Raw genomic sequence first — 22,471 nt, forward strand, 5'->3', positions numbered from 1 at the left:
ACTGTCAGGTAAGGTGTTCATGTACTCCCTTAACGGAAAATCAGTTACTTACAGTATTTTCTAGAATGAAGAGAACTGTGACTTCATCTTTACAACTCAGGTCTCTGGAAAGGGTAAAATGGTCAAACAGAATTGACCTCCGTCCTCAAGCCTCCCGCCTTCCTCTTCCCTGGCTTCGCCCCAACGCCAAGCCCGCACACCTGATGCCACTAGATAGTTCACATCGTTTTCAAGTTCTGACTCCACAGCCTTCAACAAGTTTGGAACGACGATCTGCAGCTGCCTCGGGGCAGCCTGGTTTTCATGGGGGCTTGGAGTACTTCGCATTCGGAGTAACAACCACACTGGCATTTGGTCCCATACATCATATCTGTCTTATGTGTTTGGCCCACGTGTGTCTGAGAGATGCCAGCCCCTCACCAGCGCTGACATGACCACATTTTTGGGCACCTGAGGCCTCAGATTTGCCTTGACTGGGGCAGTTTCCCAACAACTCAAGGGTTTGCCAGGTGGCCCCACACGGGCTGCACAGCGATGTGGCCTGCTTCAGGGCCTACCTCACCTGCTTGTCCAGCCACCACCGAGAGGCCCCCAAAGGTAAGGACCCCACAGGCACTTTGGCTGGGGGAATGGGTTTGATCTCCAGGGAGCCGTTTGCAGATGGAGGCTCCTGAGGGTGTCAGGCGTGGGGTCTAGAGGGGCGAGGCTGAGGACCCCCTTCAACCCCGGACAACAGAGCTTGGCCTGGCCCAATTCCTGGCTCTATGTGATCTCGAGCCAGTCATAACCTCACTCACTAGCTGCAAAACAGGGGTGACTACCATGTGGTGGACTGAAGTGCATCTCCAAAACCTCATCTCCTGAAGCTCCAACCCCCAGTGTGGTTGTATTTGGGCCTCTGAGAAGGTGGTCAAGGTTACATGGCGGGGGCACCTAGTCACGTGGACTGGTGTCCTCGCAGAAAGAGGAAGAGACACCAGTGCTGGCTCTCTGGGTCCACAGAAGAGCCCTGTGAGCCCACGGCCGGAAGGGTCACCTGTGAGCCAGGAAGAGAAGTCCCATGGGGACCAGCCCTGAGGGCACCCTGATCTGGGACTGCCAGCCTCCTGAGCCCGGAGAAGGGCTCTCCTGTTGTTTAAGCCTCTGGGTTGTGGGATCTCACTGTGGCCGCCCAAGCCGACTGAGACAGTCAGGCTCTGCCATCCTGACATTCTCGCCTTCTCGGGGTTCCTACCAACAGGTGGCTGAGGGTACAGGACAGCCTTGAAGAGACTGCACACCCCATAGGGATCCGGAGGACCGGAGCTGAAGGGAATACACACGACACCCCGTCTTCCCCCTTCTTCCCCCCAGGAATGTTGGGGGAATGCAGGCCAACCTCATGCCCCTGCTCCTGGGAGGCCCCAAATCCCCACAGGACCCTGCACTACCAGGCGCGGCCGCTGGGTGGCACACCCACATGCGGTTTGGGTGCCGGGTTTGCGGGGAGCCCACGCTGGGGACTGCTGCCAGCAAGGCTGCATCAATCCAGCTGCAAATATGGGACAGTGTGAGTTCTTTCTGCTTTGAAGACACCTTCATTGTCCTGCTACAACTGTATTTCCCTTTCACGGTTGAAAATTTAGCTTCCCAACTGAGACGTGCCCTTAACTGTAAAATATACCCCCAATTTTGAAGGTTTAATACCAAAAAAATGTAAACTAGTCATTAATGCATTTTTATATCCAGTCGACATTGAAATGACATTTGGTGACATTGGATGAAATAAGACATCATACTACAGATTTGCCCTGTTTCCGGTTTCTCCTCTCTTTTGGCTGCAGCACACTTAAATTACATTTCTGTGGGAGCGGCTGACTCAGAGCCCAGCAGGGACCCTGGGACCTACTTTCTTCGTTCTTGTGGACAAGGAGAGGGCGCGGCCAGCCCGCAGTGGGGAGCCCATGATGTCGGGGCACCACCAGCTGCTGCGGGAGGAAACAGAGCATGGGTCAGAGTCGGGGTCCCACAAGGCGTGTAAGACTCCTTACCACAGCTTCTTCTGGGGCCTCCTGCTACAGGTTGGGTCCTTCATCAGTTCCACCAGCATTTACTGAGCAGCAATGTGCTGGGCGCAGTCTGTGCTTGGGGCACAGATCCTGACGGAGGGGAGCCAGGAGAGTGGGCTGCGGACAGCAGCAGAGGCCTGATCCCCACTTGGGATTTAAAACTTGGGGTGAGGGCACCCCGGGTGGCTCAGCGGTTTAGCACCTGCCTTCAGCCCAGGGCGTGATCTTGGAGACCGGGGATCGAGTCCCACGTCGGGCTCCCTGCATGGAGCCTACTTCTCCCTCTGCCTGCCTCTCAATCTCTCTCTGTCTCTCATGAATAGATAAATGAAATCTTAAAAAAAAAAAAAAAGAGGACTATCTACATATTTAATAAATAAATAAATAAATAAATAAATAAATAAATAAATAAATAAAACTTGGGGTGACATGTGGACCTGATGCAAGGTCATAGTGTCAGAAGGCATCTGGTCCTGTGGCTGCTGGAGGAGCCTTATCTGGGCTGTGTATGTGTGTACATACACATACATGCATATGTACACATATGCACACATGTATACACATACACACATGTATGCAATAGACATACACAAACATGTATACACGCATACATACACGTGCGTATATGCACACATGTGAACATGTGTATGCATACATGTATGTATGAACACATGTGCTTGCATTATACATATACACTCACGATACACACATGTATGCATACACGCATGCATATGTGTAAGCATACATACACGCGTGTACACATGTACACACATATACACATGCATATATAGAGAGAGAGACTGCTGAGCACACGGCACATAATGCTCCTCCCAGTGGATCCACCCAGTGTTCCTGGCTCCTCATGCTGTTGGAGGACTTCCCTCTTCTCCCCTCTCAAGCAGACTCTTCTCACCCGCAAGAGGTTTATATTTCTCAAATTTGAGGACAAGCTTAGGTTCCTCCTTTGATACTTTGTGTGGTACTGTGGGTGTTGCCCACCCCTCCTGACAGCCATCATCTTTCTGGATGAAAACGACCTGGTTTCCCCCAACCTCACCCAAGTCTCCCTGTCAGGCAGGTCACCCTTCCCCTGGGATACCAAGTCAGAATGTGCCAGAGGTCAACTTCAAGCTCATCTCAGGGGTCGGCTTTCTCCGTGGATTCACTTACCTCCCCAAGCCCATCTGTGTGGCCACCTCCAACCTTACAAAGTGAAAAAGAAGACTCTTGTACAAACACAGACACATCAAACATTTGTTCAACTGATTAGCTTGTGAACCAGCAAAACAGCAAAGCTGGTTCCAGGAGCAGTGGAGAGGCAGAGTGCTACATCCGGAGGCCAGGTGGACACTTAGAGGGTCTCCTGAGTTAGCGGCAAGTGATCACTGTCCTACAGGGAAATAGATCTGCAGCCTTTGGGGTCACCTCCACCAGACAGAAATCATTTGCCTCTCTACCGACAAAATAATCCACAAATTAACATGTAACTTCACAAAGCCTGGGCCCTAATCAATAATAAAGAGCAAATGAGATTCTGGTGCATTCCTCTGGATGATTAAGGATGACTTAGGGGCTTGGCTTGGTAGTCAGACAAAGAAGGACCGCACATCCTCCCGCGTCACACTGGAGCCTTGTGTGTGGCCGTTTGTTCTGGAGACCACCGGACACGAACGTCCTCACTCACGTGCCTGGGGCCTCAGTGGGGGAGGCCTGGAAGCATGGGGGCCGGCTGGACACCCCCTCCCCCTGTAGCTATCTTGGGCTCCGTCCCAGCATGGACCTGCAGGTGGTCAGACTTCACATGGATGCTGCTGTCAAGGGGGCACTGGGCGTGGGAAAACAGCTCTGGTTAATGATGGAGGAAGTTGCACGGCATCCGTCCCCCCACCCCAGGGAGGATTACAGGGCCACCCAGATGCAAGGGGGGTGACAAACTCTTGCTCTCCATGGGAAGAGGGCAAAGAATGCTCTGGAAGTGTTCTGTGTGGCTGCCCTCACAACGACACCACACCCCATGCCCGCAGATCCCATTCTCAACTCCGGATCATGGATTGTGGTCCAAGGGCCCAGGACCCTCGAGTACATGGGTGCAAGGAACAAGATGTAAGCCCGGAGAACAGATTAACACAGACTTAAAATTACATGCTTACAGGGAATCTTTGGTTTTAACATATAAATTTTATTAATTTCCGGAGAAGGAAATGGAAGAAGATGCTGTGATGATCCTGTGCCCACAGCAAAGCTCCCAGCTGGGCAAGAACAGACTAGTAAAGGGGAGGTTTGGGGCCAACCATCCCGCAGGGAGCCTGTCACCTCGCCCCTGCTCACTCCCCGGGCTCCTGCCCACTGCGTGGCCCTCGGTGGCCTGGCCACCCCCCAGCTGAACGCAGAGCTGCAGTGGCCCCCGCATCCACCACGCCGCCCTCAGCGCCGGGAGAGGCCGGTGCTTAGCAGCGCAGGAACCCAGCTTCAGAGAGCTTGGCTGGTTTGCCTGCACCATCCTCCACCAGAAACGGTTGGAGGGCCGTCTCCACTTTCCCTGGAGAAATAAACACGGCCCAGAGGTGGGGGTGCAAGAGCCAAGTGATTTTCTTTGCTTCCGAGTCCATTCTGCATGGTCCCGGGGCTGAGGACTCACGGGTCTGTGGGCAGTGCAATGGCATTGGGGCAAGTTCACGCCCAGTGTCTCGCCCACAGCCGCCCCCCATTTCTGCTCTGATAGGTCAGCACTGGCAAGGTCATGCAGCCTCGCGGAGGCAGCTGCTGGAACTTAGCAAGATGTTCGACGAGTCACAAAGGCCCAGTGGGAAGCGTGGAAACACGGGCACGGTCATATTCACGATCCCTGGAGGTGGAGGGTGAACCACGCACCACCTCTGCATACCGTGGGTTCACAACAAACAGTGACACTAACACTATGCCAGCATTTTTGTGTCCATGGTTCCGATCCGGGGCAATCATGTCACCCTGGGACGCGCGGCCAGGTCAGGGGATGCTTTGGGTTGTCACAACTGGGGGAGGGACCTGGGAGCCACCAAATATTCAGTGCACGGGCTGGCCCCCCCGCAGGGAGCAGCCCAGCCCCCAGTGCCTGCAGGGCCAAGGCTGAGGTTGAGAAAGCGGGAGTCCATGCCTTACCTGTTACTGACGCATTTCTTCACACTCTCATCACACCTTAAGTAACCCCAGGCTACACACTCAGGGAGTATCACAGTTATAGGAGTGACCTGGTGAGGCAGGCTGGCAGCAGAGTGCAGAAGGCTCTGGAATCAGTTAGGCTGGCTTATAATGGGCTGAATAATCACAACCCAAGTGGGAATAATCAGCTGAGGTGAGTGACAGCTGTCAACCCAGAGGGAGGACTCTGTTGCTCAGAACTCTGTCCTGTGCCAGAATTACATCAATAACCTGGACAAAGACTTGGGAGCAAAGTTAATGACATTTTCAAGTTGGACAGCTCTTGAAGAGATCCTAAAAATAAGGCTAGGACCACCAAGGTGGGAGTGTATAGGGACAAATGTGAAGTTCTGGACTTGGGGTCCAAGCAACGTAGGTCAGTCTGCCTAGACCATGCTCACAGAGAAGACTCCCTGCCTTCTTGTCGCTCACAAAGTGCTCAGGTTAGCTGCAAGTCAGATGAGAATCGCAGAGGTGACCGAGGGCACACAGCAGTACCTTCTGACTCTGGCACAGCTCCTTGCAGCATGTTTCCACGTTGTGTTGGCTTCTCTGACCAAGCCTCTGATGTGTGGAAGAGGAGTGCCAGGGATATCATTAAACTCATTTTATAGATGGGATTTAGAGAAGCCACATAACTCAGTATCACAAAGAGCTGGGTTTGGAAACTGGATGTTTTATTCCAAATCCTATGTTCTTCTAACTCTGCAAGAGCCCTGGAGAGGTTGTGCAGGATGGTTGAGGGAGCTCCCCCAGGGCCCAGTCTCTCACCAGGGTGGACCATGAGCCCTGTGGAGTTCAAATGGGAGGAAGATCCCTTAGGCACCTGGACAAGATAGAGAAAAGGAATCAGACTTTTTCACTCCAATAGCTAAGTACGATGGAGCGAGGGGCTTTCCATCCAGTGTACCCCATTTGTGTACAAAGGAAACAGATCATTTGAATGTGAAGAGTTCCGGGGAATATTTTTCACATGACTCTTTCTTGGGGGAAGCTGCTAGAGGATGAGCTATAACTGACCACGAGATAACTAGGAAACTAGGAAAATTTACACAAAGGATAAGCGACAAGTATGTTTGAGCAAATTGGTCAGAAGTAGAGAAGGTGTTAGTGAAAGAATAGAACACAAATATCTTGTGTTTCAACAACGCAGGAGCCACAGAGCCAACAAGAGTCAAGGGGAGAGAGGATCATCAACCAATACGGACTTAAAATAATTCTTTGTTTCTTCATCAGAATCGCCGAGAGACGAGAGGTAACATTTAGGCTGACAGATGAATTAAGGAAGCACATAAACAGCTATAATAAATCACAAGTAGTAGGTGCTAAGAAAGGTAAGTTTTGATTAAAGCTGGGGTGTGGGAGAGCAGGAGGAGGAGGAGGAGGAAGAGAGAAGCCACTTTGTTGTTGCTTATGGCAGGGAGGCCCCGGACCCTGCCTAGGGACTGAGAGTGGTTCAGGCATTATAGTAAGGCATGGTTATAAATGACACGACTGGAATGCAAATAGAACCTTCTTAAACTTCAAAGTAGTTAACATTTAAGAGGTTTACAGCCACAGACCACATCGTAAAACATTGCTTAAGTACGTGTGTGTGTCTGAGGAAACAGATCGATAGATACATACACACATACACACATATATGTATTAGAAATCTCCTCTAGAGAGAAATAGGTAGGCATAGATATAGTCATATAATCTGTACCTATATATGCAGATAGATATACCTAGATATCACAGCACAAAATAACAGATTAGAATCAAATGCATTCATCTCACCAATAACTGTAAAAGGATTTAACTCATCTATCAAAATAAAAAAAATTTCAAATTGGATCATTGCATTAGATATCTACTGCTATGTAACAAGTCACCCCAAATTTGGTGGTTGGAAACAGCAGTAGCTATATTTCGTGTCTCATAGTTTCTGAGGGTCAAATGTTCAGGGGAGGATTGACGGATGGATGCTTGTCTGCTCAGGGGACCGCCTGGGGCCGAGGGCTGGTCTGAAGGTTCAGCTGGGCCAGGAGGATCCACGCCCAACATGGCTCCCTCACGTGGCTGGTCAGGTGGGTCCTCTCCACAGGGGCCTCTCCATAGCTTGACTTGAGTGTCCTCACCAACATGGCATCTCACTTTTCCCAGAACGAACAATCCAGAGCCCGGAGCAGAAGCTACAATGACTTCTATGACCTAGACTTAGAGTCATATACCATCATCTCTGCCATCTCTTCCATTGCTTGAGGAGACCAGCTCTGGTTGATGTGACAGGAACCCACCCAAGAGGCAGGAGACCAAGGGCTGAGAATCTCTGGATGCCACCTTGGAGCCTGGCTGTTCCCCAGCTCTGTGGCTGGATTCAAGAGATTCACCAAGACAGTTATTTTAAAAGGTTAAAAAATCAAAGTATAAGCAAAGGCATGCAAAAAAAAAAAAAAAAAAAGCAAAGATCTCAGTCTTAATATGAGGCTGGTATTTTTTTCTTTTTTTTTAAGATTTATTTATTATTTATTTATTTGTTTATTTATTTATTTATGAGCGAGAGAGAGAGAGAGAGAGAGAGAGAGAGGCAGAGACACAGGAGGAAGAAGAAGCAGGCTCCATGCCGGGAGCCCGACGTGGGACTTGATCCCGGGTCTCCAGGATCGTGCCCTGGGCCAAAGGCAGGGGCTAAACCGCTGAGCCACCCAGGGATCCCTGACTGGTATTTTTTTCAATCAAAAAACATTAAGTGAGATAAACAAAGGCACATTGAATCCCTCAGCATTGCAGTTTATAATATAGATGTCACAGTTATAAATATTAATACATTAAATCTTATAAAAGAAAACAGAAATTACAGAAGAAACAGGGAAATAGGCAGACACACATGATTTATAGGAGATTTTGTTTCATCTGGTTGTGTTACCCTGCTCCCCTTTTCTTGCTTTCTTTTGGATTATTTGAATATATTTTTAGTATTCCATTTTAAAGGATCTCTTAGCTTTTTGGCTTATCTCTTTGTGTTATTCTGTTAGCAGTTTTCTAGAGATTGTGATAAACTTACCTGAATCTTGCAGTCTATCTAGAATGACTACCGTTTCAAGTGCACCACAGAACCCTTACCAGCACCCCGGTCCCTCATCCTCCTCTGTTCATGTGTCATGTTTACTAAATCCACATGATAAATGTACCCAGAAAATGCTAGAATATTTGCTCTCAACAGTTATACATATTTCACAGAATTGCAGAGGAGCCGAGGAGTGTATCACATCTACCTGGGAATTTCCCGTTTCTGTAGCTCTAACTCCATTCGCAGAAACTGGCCATGTTATAAATCACAAAATAACTTCAATTCATTTCAAAAAGGAGAAATAATGTAGAAAAGATGTTCTAACCACAGTGTAACAACACTAGAGGTTGCTACAATCACAAAACAAAACATAGGCCTGGAAGTTTTACAATTCCCTGTTGATCAATACTTGAGTCAGAGCGAAATTGAAAGCAAAATTACAGAATTTCTGGGAAATAGTAATAATTGAAATACTAGATAGAATTTGTGGAAATACAAACAGAGCAAAGTCACAGACTTGAATATTTATATCAGTAGAAAAAAAAGAAATTTAATTAATTCACCATCTTGCTCAAAAAGCTAGAGACAGTAAGCTATAATACACTCAAGTAAAGCAGAAAAAATACCCAGTAAAGAGAATAGAAAAAAAAAAGTTCTGAAATAGAATAACAGCTGAATTTATGAATAAATCAAAAATCTGGTTAATTTCTAATCAAAGAAAAAGTGAGAAAAAAATAGAACAGAAAACAAGGAATGAGAGGTGATATAACCCTCAGGCCCTGGGCTAGGTGCTTTCCCCATATGGTATCACAGTAGTCCCATGGGAATAGCTGTGAGTAGAGTTATTATTATTATTTTTTAAAGATTTTATTTATTCATGAAAGACACAGAGAGACAGGCAAAGACACAGGCAGAGGGAGAAGCAGGCTCCATGCAGAGAGCCCAATGTGGGACTCAATCCCAGGACCCCGGGATCACGACCTGAGCCAAAGGCAGACGCCCAACCACCTGGGCGTCCCTATTATTATTTTTATCCCCAGTTTACATGTGAGACAATGAGGACCCAAAAGGTCCTGTGGGTCCCCCAGCTGCCATGACAGGTGGACCCAGAGCACAACCCGAAGCTGTGAGGTCAGCTCAGTGCTTCCCCCTCCCCGGGACCAGGACCACTTGGTCGGAACGTGTTTACAAGCATCCGGTGGCGGACAACTCCTGACCATTCACCAGTCCAAGTACCCGGCCCTGCTTCTTTGTCATGCAGCAAAGCGGCTGACAAAAGGAGCCCAGAGAGGAGGACAAGATATATTCTAGTCTTAGGCGGTTTTCCACTTAGCTGGTCAAGATAGAGGAAACTGTGGTCTACAAAAAATTAAATACACTGGTGCCCTTTGACTTTTGTTGCCAGTCGCCCAGCGAGATTATGACAGGCCGTTCAATCAGCAGAATTGGAAACACTGGCCCTCCTTTTGGGAGATAAAATAGAGAGCTGCTTCACACCACGCCCCTAGTCAATTCCAGATGGATTGAAACCAAACACGAAATACAGGCTACAAAGATTAAAATCCTAAAGAGGAAAATGTACTATCATCTTGGAGTGGGGATAGAGACATAGTAAGTGTTTACAAATTAAGAAATGACCCAGAAGAAAAACGGACAAAAGATCCGAATGGGCAATTTCCAGAAGGGGGCAATGAAATCATTGTCCAATAAACTCAGGAAACACTGCTCAACCCTCTAAGGGTCAGTGTGTGGGAATTATAGGCGTGCAGGTTTACAAGTGCTCATGGCTAGCGCTGGCAGGAAGCCCGGGGGTCCACACACTGGCTCTGGGGGGACAGCCACAGCACCCTCCCAGGGCCTCGCTAAGAAAGCCCACAACAACTCCCATTCTGAAGGCCAGGAGTCCAAGATCAAGGTGTTGCAGCGTCAGGCTCCTTCCTGGGAGTGTCTGTGTCTCTGTGTGTCTCTCTCCCCTTAGGAGAACGCCAGTCATTGGATTTAGGGCCCCCCTAGTCCACCGTGACCTCATTTTAACTCTGTTACATCTACAAAAACCCCATTTCCAAATGAGGTCGCCTTCAGAGGCATCGGGCAGGTGTGAGTTTTGAGGGGAGGCCATTTGACCCAGAATAGCACCTTAGCAACACCTTTGTAATGTAAATGTGTCTGCTCTTGCCTTAAACCCTTCCCATAACTGTGTATGTGCCCTACACACACACTAGGCTCCCATCCGAGACACGTGGGAGCAGGTGCGCTGCAGCCTGCCTGGCGCTACCACCAGTGCCCGGAGCCAGGCCCGGGGGCCATCCACATCCGGAGGCATTAGCAATCCCCTCAGCCCTACCTCGGAACCCGCTCACTCCCACCCTCCGCTGTCACCCCCGCGCCCACTCCCCCCCCGCCCAGGCCGCACACTGACACCTCTGGCACAGTCTGTGGCTGAAGCTTCCTCCTTGGCCCCACGCTTCCCGAAGGTTCCGACCAACAGATGATTTTGTCTCTCATTGCGAATCAGATGACACCAGTCCCAGCCTCAAACTCTTCCCTGATGTCTGTTATGGCTGGAATGTACATGTCCCCCTAGGCGTCCTCTGTCCAAGCCCTAATCCCCAGCCTGGCTGTATTTGGACCCAGGAAGTAGTTAGGGGTCCAGGAGGCCATGAGGTGGGGCCGATCCGATAGGGTTAGTGTCCTGGTGGGAGACACACCCGAGAGCCGGCACTCTTTGCCTTCACCGCACACCTGGGAGGGGCCACGTGAGGGCCCGGGGTCGGGGGCGGGGGGAGAAGGTGTCCACCTGCAAGCCGGGGGCGTCCTCAGGGTCTCTCATCAGCCTGCATCTTGACCTGGGGCCGCCAGCCTCCAGTGCTACCCAAAGACGTGAGGATTTCTGTTGTTTGTGCCCCCAACCTGTGGTATTTGGGCATGTGGCCTGAGCTGCTCAAAACAGCTCTGTCTCCTGTGGAATAACACGCAGGAGCTCTGCCCTGGTCACCCCCTGGCACGTGGTCCCCATGCAGGCCAGGCCTGCTCCCACCCCAGGACCCACCCCAGGACCCACCCCGGCTCTGCCCTCCACTGTGGGCTCCCCCCACTGACCCAACGTCAGCAGGCAGCCCTCCCTTGATCACAGGGTTTATTTTTTTAATATTTTATTTATTAATTTGACAGAGAGGGAGAGCACAAGCAGGGGTGTGGGCAGAGGGCGGGGAGCTGACTCTATCCCAGGACCCTGAGATCATGACCTGAGCCGAAGGCAGATGCTTCACCAGGTGCCCTCTTGAACATGGAGTTTAAAATAGGCCCTCGATTCCTGCTCATCTGCTGTTTTCCCCCCATCGGATCTATCCCCACCTAAACTCAGCTCCCCCGAGCCCTCCGCTCGCCTGCTTGGATGTGTGGCCCCCACCGGAGGGAAGCTCGGGGAGCACAGGCCCCCGCCTCACTCACAATGTCCGGGACGTGGTGGGAGCTCCGAAATCAGAGTCAGTGACGCTCAGCGACAGAGACAGATACTTAGGAACACGCGTGACATTCTTATGCAGAAAGCCATCGCGGTGGCGAGGTCCAGGGCCCCGGGGGGCTTCGAGGTTCTCCCGGGGCGGGGGAGCCAGGAGCTCAAAGCTATTTTCATAACAGGAACATGGTATTTCCCCTTTTCTGCCTCATTTCCAGTGGCTACAGGATATTGCCGCGGGCAGCAGGCAGATGCAGACAGGAGGATCCAGCCGTCCACCGCCGTATAAGGCAGTGCCAGTCTTCTTGATAAAAGCCTCTGTTTGGGAATAGTTATTTTTCGTACAAACATGTTACATATATTAACCTGTGATGGGTTTATTTTTATTTTAAAGTGAGTTCGTTTATCTTAATTTCTTGGTTTTAATTTCTGCTGTGGTAAATGTCGGCAGATGTAATCCAGCTCAATGAAAACTCTCTGGGGTCCTCCGTGATTTTTAAGAGTGCGTGGGGGTTCTGAGACCAAGCTTGAGAGCTGCAGCCACTGACCCCGTCCAGCCATGGGCGAGATCCCAGTTGGTCTGTTTTACCCCTGTTGCCTTGTCCCATTCAACAGACAAGTCATAGGTCAGTGTGTGTAGCACAAGCCTTTTACGTAAAGTTGAAGAAACTGTAATAACCATTTGTTTAGCTGTATTTCTGCATGCATGCGTCCTCACAGCAAATTGGCCATGGTTGGCCATGGCCATATGAGGCTGACTTCCAGGAGGGGAGCAGAGGAGGAAGGATTCACTTTATCCTAGGTGTACCTGTACTGTGTGCATCTTTGTATGATGGGATTTATTCCTTTATGACACAGACTCTTTTTTTTTAATTTTTATGTATTTATTTTTTTGAGTAGGCTCTATAACCAACCAGGAGTCCAGCATTGGGATAGAACTCATGGTCCTGAGATCACGACCTGAATTGAGATCAAGAGTCAGACACTCAACCGATGGACCCACCCAGGTGCCCCTGGACCCCCTTTTTTTAAAAAAAAGAATGGAGGGGAAGTGAGAGTCTCAGGGGCACGGAAGCCCAGCACAGCAGGCCGAAGTCCCAGACCGGGAGGCGGGCCGCCTGAAGCTTTGGGAGGCCTCCTGTCTGGGAGCCCGACACACGGCGACGAGAGCAATACCAAGGCCAGGCTGCACACTGGCGACGCTGACCCAGTAGGTGGGGGTCCTGGGCCCGAATGCGGCAGCTCTGAGGGCACCTGCTGCACACAGACGTTGGAGAGCTCGGAGCGTGGCTGGAGACTTGGGATGTGACCCAGTCATGGGCGAACCAGAAATGTGCACGGTGTGGCCTCTGGGGCAAGGCCACATCTGTCAGGATGGCAGGCGCAGTCTTGGGTCACAGAGCACCCCCTGTGTACTGGGGCTTCACTGACACTGTAAGGGCTCCAGGAGGTGCACCTATGGGAGCAGGCTCACAGCGGGGGGGTGTGCCTGCAGCATCCTGTGGTCATCCTAGGCCAACTAATGCAGCCCCTCTGGTGGCCGATGTGCTGGACCTACAGCCAGAAACCATGTGTGGCCTTGAGAGCGGTGCCCTGGGGCTCGGAGCTTCGGGCTCGGGTCTGCCCCAGGCAGGTGGGGATGGAGCGGGGCCGGCGGTGACAGCGTCAGCCTCTTCCCGTCACAGTGGGGACTTTGTGCACGGGACCGCAGATTCAGTTTACTTCTCTTTCCCGAGCATCTCTTCTCAAGCCCCTACGCCGTCCACAGCTTCTCTTTCTGAGCGGACATCAGCACTGCTGTGATCCCAGCTGACGCTGCTTCGCTGTGGCTGAGGAGCTGGGGTGGGGGGGCAGGTGTGACACGCGGCAGCACCTCAGGCCCCCCAGCGCACCGGGCCACCGAGAGAGACACACGTGCCAAGGCCTGGGGCAGCGCCTTGCTCGCCTCGCGGTGCACAGCACATGCAGCCCGCTGTCGCCGGCCGGCCCTGGCTGGCAGGTGCAGCCTCGGTGCCGTTCTAGCTTCTACCTTCCCCCAGGTGGACTCTCAGCGAAAAGCCTAAGCCATGAGTTTCCTGGTTTGCTCTGCATGGGTGGTGCAGGTTTCGAATTCTGACTCTTTCTGGTGAGTGGGGACCCAGGGCCAGCCCTCACTGCTGGTGCCTCAAGGAATCTCTCACCACATCGCTCCTGATGAAGACGTCGGGAGTCTGCAGTTAAAGTGCTGGAAGAGCACACATGGCCCAACTTCAATTTCAGGCTGTATTGTCCCTTGAGGTAAATATTGATTTGGTATTTAAGTTCCATCAATATTTACCTCTTAAGTCAATAAAGCTTGATGTTTATCTCCACTGACACTGGTATCTGCTTAGACTTTATTCACACTTCCAGCCTGTAATCAAGGCTTCTGGAGAAGCAAATGGGTATCATGGGCCAGGACTCCGGGGTGACCCAGGATGACCCAGGGTGACCCGGGATGAGGCTCCCCCTGGGCTGTGCTGCCCTGCGTGGTGTCCAGGTCCCTCACCCCGACCTTGATGGCTCCATCGTCATGTAGTCAGAAGGACGGCACAGGCCGTTTGCCTCAGGTCAATGAATGGCAGCACCTGGAAAACGAAACACGGTCTTTCCATCTGGACAGACAAAAAATATTTGCGCTGATTGTGGCTGGTTCGGCTCCGAAGCAGATTTCTGGGGAGAGTTGGGAAAACAATCAGATGAGGGCTCTGGTTTCCAAAGGTGGGGTGGCGTGGGGGAACAGGAAGGTCTCTGAGCCCTGCACCTGCACACGCTGTGCTCAGGGATGGAGGGCCCAGCACCAACCCCACCAGCGGCAAAGGGCCCCGGGAGGAGTTCCCAGGCCACATGGTAGTTGGGGAGAGTGGGAGGTGGGCCAGGCCACATGTCTCCACCTACTGAGGACAGAGATGCTGCTGGGATGGGCTCTCCCGTCACTTTCGTGCTGTGCATTCGTTACTAGCCAGCAGGTGCTCTGCGCCCTCTGCCCTGTGCGCCGGAAGGGGACAGACCTGGATAGCCTTCAGCAGGTGTGGCAGTCAACTTCACGCATCACGTGGCCAAGCCTCAGGTGCCCAGATGTTTGGTCAGACAGTGCTCCGGGTGTCCTCCACAAGGGTGTTTCAGGACGAGATGAGCGTCTGAATCTGCACACTGAGAAAAGCAGGTTGCCTTCCCCCTGGGGCAGGTGGGCCTCACCGATCAGCGGGAGGTGTGGATGGAACAGAGCGGGTGGGGGAGCATCTGCCCTCTGCCTGTTTCCGAACTGGGACGTCGGCCTGGGACATCTTACCCGGTGGTTCCCCTGGCTCTCAGCTTGCACAGTGCAGCTCCTTTTTTATTTTTTTAAAGATTTTATTTATTTATTCATGAGAGACACACAGAGAAAGGCAGAGACACAGGCAGAGGGAGAAGCAGGCTACCTGCAGGGAGCCCGACATGGGACTCGATCCCGAGACTCTAGGAACACACCCCGGGCTGAAGGCTGTGTTAAACCGCTGAGCCACCTGGGCTGCCCACACAGTGCAACTCCTGGGACTTGCCAGCCTCCGCCGTCACATGAGCCCACACTCCACCGTGCACACATGTCTATGTTTATATCTCCTCTGAGCTCTGTTTCTTCAGAGCAGCCCAGCTGATGCTCCGGGCGCCGTAGCAGGCCCTGGGGTGAGCTGTGCTGCACTCACGGATCTGAAGCCTGTGGCTCCCATGGCCTCTGGCCCTGCATTGGCAGGGACACGACAGGGACATCTCCTGGCCGCCAAAGGACTGACCAGGGTGAGGTCCTGGTGTTCTCAGATGGCTGGACTGTGTCTAGGGGTGATGAGGCAATAAACTCTCTGCAGCGTTTAGTCTTTGGCCACGGGCACCAGATGCGGGACCCAGCACCAGGTGCAGGACCCAGGGCCGGATGCATGGGTGAACGTGGCATAGGAAGCTGTCTCTGCCGTCACCGCCAGGGCCCTTAGGAGACCTGGCCAGAGGTGCAGGTGTGCAGTTAGGTCAGCCTGGGGGCAAAAGGCAGTGGGCTGAGGACGTGGGCTCCCGAGCTCGGGAGATTGAAAGAGCTTGACAGAAATGTAAATATAGCTATTTCCCGTAAAATGTTCACATGAAAACAGAAAGGACATATCATCCTCATTTTTAAATGAATAATAATATCATTATTTTTAAATGAATTACTAAATATTGTTAAATGTTCTCGGTTTTATTTTCCAGTACAGGAGAGTTCTAATCAGTCATTTCTAATGCGGAAAAAATATCAACAGGTGTAATCCCCAGGAACAACTGTCCCTTGGGTCCTCAACACTGCTGAGAGTGCAAAGAGGTCCTGGCACGCTCAGGATGGTGGCTTGGCCCCCGCTGCCCACACCACCACACTGTGTTCCCTGTCACCTGCCACCCCGGCCTCTCAGATGACCGAGAGAACAGCAAACACATCGGGCTTTCCATTTCCCAGGCTCTGCGCTGAGCCCTTTGCAAATATTAACTCACTTGATCCTTGTGTAATGCCATGAGGTGAGTACAGCTTATTACCTCCCATTTACAGGGGCAGCAGAGCAGGTGACGGCACTTGCTCTTGGCCACACGTATGGGAACGGGCAGAGCTGGGACAGCTGCTGGGCTGTGCTGTCTCCCACACCAAATTATCAGCCACGGATGCTCACGGAGCTGCATCCTCTCAAAGTACACTCGTGTTTCAACAGCCGTCTTTGGGGATCCCTGGGTGGCTCTGCCCTTAAGTCTGCCTTTGGCCTGGGGTGTGATCTAGAGTCCTGGGATCGAGTCCCACATGGGGCTCCCTGCATAGAGCCTGCTTCTCCCTCTGCCTGTGTCTCTGCCTCTCTCTGTGTGTCTCTCATGAATAGATAAATAAAATATTTAAATAAATAAATAGATAGATAGATAGATAGATAGATAAATAAATAAATAAATAAATAAATAAATAAATAAATAAGAGCCATCTTTGATGCCTGGCCCTGCGGTTCGTAGTCACAGGTGAGGTGACCACCTGTGGCCGAGAGACGTGTGCTGTGTGGTGTGTGTTCGGCAGGTACCCTAGCAGGGCTGCCCTCACCAATATGCTGCCCTGGGGGGGACAGACAGAAACTTACTTCCGCACGGTCTGAAGCCTGAAGTCTGGGGTCAGGGTGCAGGCAGGGCCGGCTCCCCCTGAGGCCTCTCCCGCTGCTGCACAGACATCCAAACCTCTCCTGCACATGAGCACAGCCCTCCTAATCCGCTGCACGTCATCTTAAGCACGTGCCTGCAAAGATCTTCTGTCCAAATTAGGGCACATTTGGAGGTAGCCGAGGTGAGGACGTCCCCATGGCTCGGTGCCTAATGGGATCTGATGCCCTGGCTGCACTCCCATGCATCCCCCTATGAAGAGAGTCTGGTTGAGACCCAGACAGCGTCCCCTTAAGGCCACCTGTGGGCCAGGCTCTGGGAGGGGAGCAAGCAGTGCTCAGTACCAGGTTCACTCTGTGTGTCCCAGGCTGGCCATGGGGGGACTTGAAGCTTGGTCCCAGAGGAGGCCACGTAGTGAGGCGGCCGTGACAGCAAGGAGGGTAAATGAAGGCTGTTTCTGCTTTAATCCCTGGTCCTGCCTGTGTGGACATGCCAACATGGTTTCCCCAAGGGCCACACCTCAGGCCAGGCACCCCTGGGTGGGGTCTGTCTCTCCCCCAATGACTCCCTACAGTCGTTTGTGGTAGAGCAGGGCTCATATTCCCACCTGCCGGGGGTAAACTGAGGCAAAAATGAACTGACTCAGCAGAGGCTGTATCACTGTGTCCCAGGAAAGCCAGGTTGGGGAAGACAACCTCTGAATTCTGGGCCAGCACTCGGTGGGTTCACGAGGGAGACCCCAGTGCCTTCCACAAAAGCTGTCCTGCAGACTTAGGGTAACATCACATGCACATTTACAGAAGGGAGAGGTAGGGGTGGATAACTGGCTAGTCAGCAGGCCTCCCTGGGCAGCTCATGTTCGGCCAGAGGGCACGGGGGCTGCTGGGTGCCAGGGCCCTCGCCTGCATGTCCTTCCTCTTTCCTGACACGCCTCCCGAGGGCCCATCGTGTTTGTTCCTAAAACTTATCACAGTGTGCAATTTGATTACACAATACATCAACTGTGGCCGTTGGAATGAAAAAGAAAGGATTCTGTGTCTATGAAAACTGAGTCGAATGACTAGAAAGATTTCATAATGAGCTTGCCTTAAGAAAGTTGCCATTATGTGAGCCGTGGACAGGACACTTGTAGAAAGTAGGGAAAGCCATCTGCCTTTGGCTCAGGTCGTGACCTCAGGGTCCTGGGATCAAGCCCTCCCTACTCAGCCGAGTCTGCTTCTCCCTCTGCCTCTGCTTGCTGCTCCCCTGTTTGTACTCTCTCTCAAATAATAAGTAAAATATTTTTTAAAGAAAATCTTTAAAAATAAAAGAAAATAGGAAAAATCATGAAAATGTAGAACACATACTAAGATTACCTTACCTCTTTTGTTCTCAATTTTTTGTATTTTTAAAATTTTCTTATCAAGGTAAAAAAAAAAGCCAAAAATTAATCTTATTTGTATAGCTTGTGTAACTATCATGTGATTCAGGATGGAGAACATTCCAGAACCCCTGGAAGTTCTCCAGTGCCTTTATCAGTGAGTTTGTCTCACTTGGTTATTATTTGTATGCGTCCTGCTTTCAGGAGACCCAAAGCAGAAATCCCAACTGTGACCGCAGGTGTGGTTTGCAGCAGAAAGGACCCCCCAGTTCTTGGCAACGACCCATACTCTAAGAGAAGGCCATGGCACTACCCCAAAAAGACAAAGTTTTCACCTTTCAAAAGTGTGCATTTGTATGTTCGAAATTCAAACAAGATTATTTCTATAGATTTTTTTTTAAAAGCATTCCTTGCTTTCAGGACTTTTTCACTTAACCAACCAGCTGAAAAGCCTCTGTGAAGAGGATTTCTACTGTAGTTGAAATAGTAAAACGAGCTCTACTTTGCAGAATTTTGGCCTCTTTGGACCTTTTCTAGCTATTCCCTCACAGAGGCATTCTTAGTCTACTTGTTCAGTGCGCAACACACTCTAAAAGGCCAGCCCCTCACTGAGCAGAACATGCGTCATCTTGTGTCACGTCTCCACATGGATTCTGTTCCTTGACTAGACCCAGTTCGCTGAGGCCGGTGAGGCCCTTCACTCCATGTACATAGTAGGTCTGTAATGGTAACCTGAAGCCAACTGGGCATTTGTTTCTATTTTTGAGGAGTCGGCACAGACAGGGGCACCTGTGATAGATAGATGTGATAGATATCCCCTCCCCTAACCCTGGGTTCAGGAGGAGAAGGGGAAGAAAGACCACAAGCCTTGGAGAGCAGGACTGGGTCCCCGGACAACCCCATCTATCTCTACCAAAGGACATGACGTTCATGATTGCGAGCTCAAGGACCAGGCTGGCAGATGGAATCATGCCCCCAAAAGTGATGTCCAAGTCCCCAGTACCTGTGAATGTGACCTCATTTGAACATAGGGCTCTCAGCAGATGTGATCAAGTGAAGGGTCTGGATTAAGGGTGGGTCCCAACCTAACAGCTTGTGTCCTCACAAGAGACAGGAGAGAGATTCCGGACACAGGGAGGAGCAGGCCCAGTGCAGAAGCCTGAGGGGGTGTGAGGCCCCAGGCCATGGAGGGTTGGGGACGAGGCCAGCCAGGAGCTAGCCTCGAGGCCTGGACCATTTCTACCTCCCACTCAGGCCTCCAGGAGGAGATTTCCAATGCCCGGGGCTGCCCAGTGGGTCTCTTACCAGTAACTGCAGGAGGATGGAAGGCCCGGGCGCTGAGTGCGGCTGGAGAGCAGAGTCACCCCACCCACCCTGGGGCCCGCGTGGCTGCTTCTGTTTGTGGCCACAGTCTGGGCCCATGGGCCACCCCGGCTCAGCCAAAACTCTCAGAGCCCCAGTTCAGGGGAAAATGTCCAAGGGCCCTGAGGACACCCACTGCTCGTGTGCCCCTGCTCTGCTCCTAGTGACCCTGCTCTGCCAGCTGCTGGTCATCCGCTAGGGTTGTTGAGGTACCGGGGGCCACCCACCCTTGCTGGCCAAGGCCATCAGGAGATGCCCGAGCCCAGAGCCCATGGCCCCATGTGAGGGTGGGGACGGCTGGCCGGAATCCCAGGATGACCCAAGCAGGGATGAACCAAAGTAACTGAGTCAAGCCTGGTGTCTTTTCTCCCAATTTACCTGTATTTTACAAAGAGCCACTCATCTTAAACCTGGGAGATACCCTAAGAGTCTCTAAGGCTGTTTGTTCAGCCAAACGGCTCCCTGGGCTCACTTGCTCATGGCCTAAGGTCAACAGACTGGTGCCCTTTGCCCCTCCTGACAGCTCAGTGGGCCAGGGCAGCCAGGTCAGGTGCCCTGACCAGGGGGCTCCCCTCCTGATACCTACTCCTGGGAGGACCAGAGGCGGCTTTGAGACTCACCGTTCCCCGGCCAGGTCCTCTGCCCAAAGTCAGACCCCAAGCTCACAGCCCCCACCCCTCTCTGAAGCTGCTAGGCACAGATACCTCGGTGCAGGTTTCGGGGTGTGAAATCCTGTTATGCTGCTGGCCTCAAGTCCATTTGTGCATTAAATGTCAGCACGCCGGACTGGCTCAGATGCTTTCCAGGGCTTGCAGGTTCTAAGCCTGGCAGGCTGGGGGATGATGACACCGTTTACCTGGATTCCAAGGTTACTGGAAAAGGTTCCTATGTGACAGGTGACATGAGCTCAGCTTGGGGGAATAGGGAAGAAATAGAAGACACCGTTTTGGGCCTGATATAACACACGATCTGCTTACAAAGCTGAAATACATACAAACGAAGCCTCTAAAATGAGTTCTAAAGGGATTTTATCTGTAAGTGAAAAAATGACTTCTAGGCTAACTGTGCAAGCCCTGACAATGACGATGAGCTCACCTGGAGGCTAAGAGAGTAATCCTGGAGGCCTTCCTGTAGGAGAGGAGTCTCAAGTCAGGTTTTACAGGATGTGGATTGGTGACCAAGATATTCCACTTAAAAAAAAAATATTTTATTTATTCATGAGAAACACAGATAGAGAGGCAGAGACACAGGCAGAGGGAGAAGCAGGCTCCATGCAGGGAGCCCGACGTGGGACTCGAACCCGGGACTCCAGGATCAGGCCCTGGACTAAAGGCAGCGCTAAACCCCTGGGCCACCCAGGCTGCCTCCAGGATATTCCAAAATGAGAAGGACTAGCCAATACTCAGAAACAGAGGGATCCTTTTATTCAGAAGTTTTGAGAGAAAACACTGAGAGAGTGGGGAGGAGAGAGACAGAGAGACAGAGACAGAGACAGAGAAAGCCTTCTCATTTTGCTTGGGAACCAAGCACTTGAGGAAAACAATTTGGAATCTTTTCAGGATCTGCCTTCCTACCTTCTTCCGGCTTCTCCCTAAGTAAATGGTCTGAAACCTGCTGTCACAATGTTTGCAAAGCTCCAGCAGTTCAGGTTGGTTTATTTAATTAGAGTGATGATTTCGGCCTGCCAGCCAGAGTCTGTGAGACCTCAGCCCTGCCGCCCCCGACCGGGCATGGGGCGGGGGTGGGGGGTGGGGACTTGATCACCCTCCGACCCTGGAGGCTATTTTTATCCTCTTGATCTCAGCGTGATTAGTAAAGGCAATTAAGCAGTCAGATCAAAGCCCAGGGCCACGCAGCCTCTCACATACTCTTTAACAACCCTGGAAGAGCTTACAGAGACGAGCCTAGAAGGAATCAAGCGTGGCCATGAATAAACATCACCTGAAAAATGTTAGGACGACCTTATCGCACCTCTGGAAGAATGTTCTGGAAATCAGGAACAGAGGCACTGGCGGGGAGGGGCCCAGTTGGCTGGGAGGGAAGGGGGCTTCACTGCATTCTCTGTGCGCCTTTCCTGTGTTGTCCACACGCACACACAACCAGGGAGAAATAAAGCCCTCAATGTCTGTGAAACACCTCATGCTCCTGCCCTGATTCAGCAGGAGCGGCTGACTGCTTTTCTGAGATAAAAACTGAAGGTGCAGGCACAGGGATCCGGACTCCCCTGTATTTTGTTGTGGCCTTTTATTTTTAAATAAAAAGTGTTACATGTTTCCCTTTTTTTTTTTTTTTTTCCTGAGTTTCTAAAACAGAAGGACCAGCCAGTAAGTATTTATAGGCTACAAAACAAATCAGACTAATCAACGTAATCTTGGGCAGGATGCATAAAGGGTCTCAGAGTGAACTGCATCCCTCCTGGGAGGAAGGAAAGGGCGAGTCTGGCCTAGGCATCACCACAGGGCCCCAGGAAAGATACTGAGCTGCGCATCCAGGGCCCCGGAAGGGAGGCCCAGACCAGAACTGCAGCCCCAGGCTGCTTAGCACACGAGCTGCTGAGTGCCCTGCACCCAGCTAAGACAGAGGGAAAAGGTGCTGGGGGTCCAGAAGCAGGCCTGCATTCTCACTGAACACGTCATGGGGAGCAGCTCAAACTGTCCTGGAGGATGACAGAGAAAGGCCACATCTGCTGAGTAGGCGCTGGATGCTGTTCTGGGCAGACGGGCTGACCTGGCCCAGTGTAGACACCTGCCACCTGCCAGGCACTGCCTGCGAGATCATGGGAGAGGGGTGGGGGGTGCTCAGGCTCTAAGGATCCCATCCTCGGCCACCACCATGTAGCAGGTCCTGGCCAAGCAGAGGGAATGCGT

At 51.6% G+C, this 22,471-nt stretch overlaps 1 long non-coding RNA gene across 2 annotated transcripts; it reads right to left on the reverse strand.

Annotated features, from left to right (window-relative positions):
* Positions 1-4,272: 4,272 nt before the first annotated feature.
* On the reverse strand, positions 4,273-16,504 carry LOC118351024 (uncharacterized). 2 transcript variants are annotated; one of them, XR_007402756.1, is made up of 3 exons: positions 14,764-16,504; positions 11,728-14,340; positions 4,273-6,051 (listed from the first exon to the last, which is right to left on the reverse strand). It is a non-coding gene; the product is annotated as an uncharacterized LOC118351024 (long non-coding RNA). The 2 variants fall into 2 exon arrangements; XR_007402755.1 differs by lacking the exon at positions 4,273-6,051 and adding an exon at positions 6,058-7,578.
* Between the last annotated feature and the right edge of the window lie 5,967 nt (positions 16,505-22,471).

Source organism: Canis lupus, chromosome 16 (assembly GCF_003254725.2).
Source record: "Canis lupus dingo isolate Sandy chromosome 16, ASM325472v2, whole genome shotgun sequence".
NCBI lineage: Eukaryota > Metazoa > Chordata > Mammalia > Carnivora > Canidae > Canis > Canis lupus.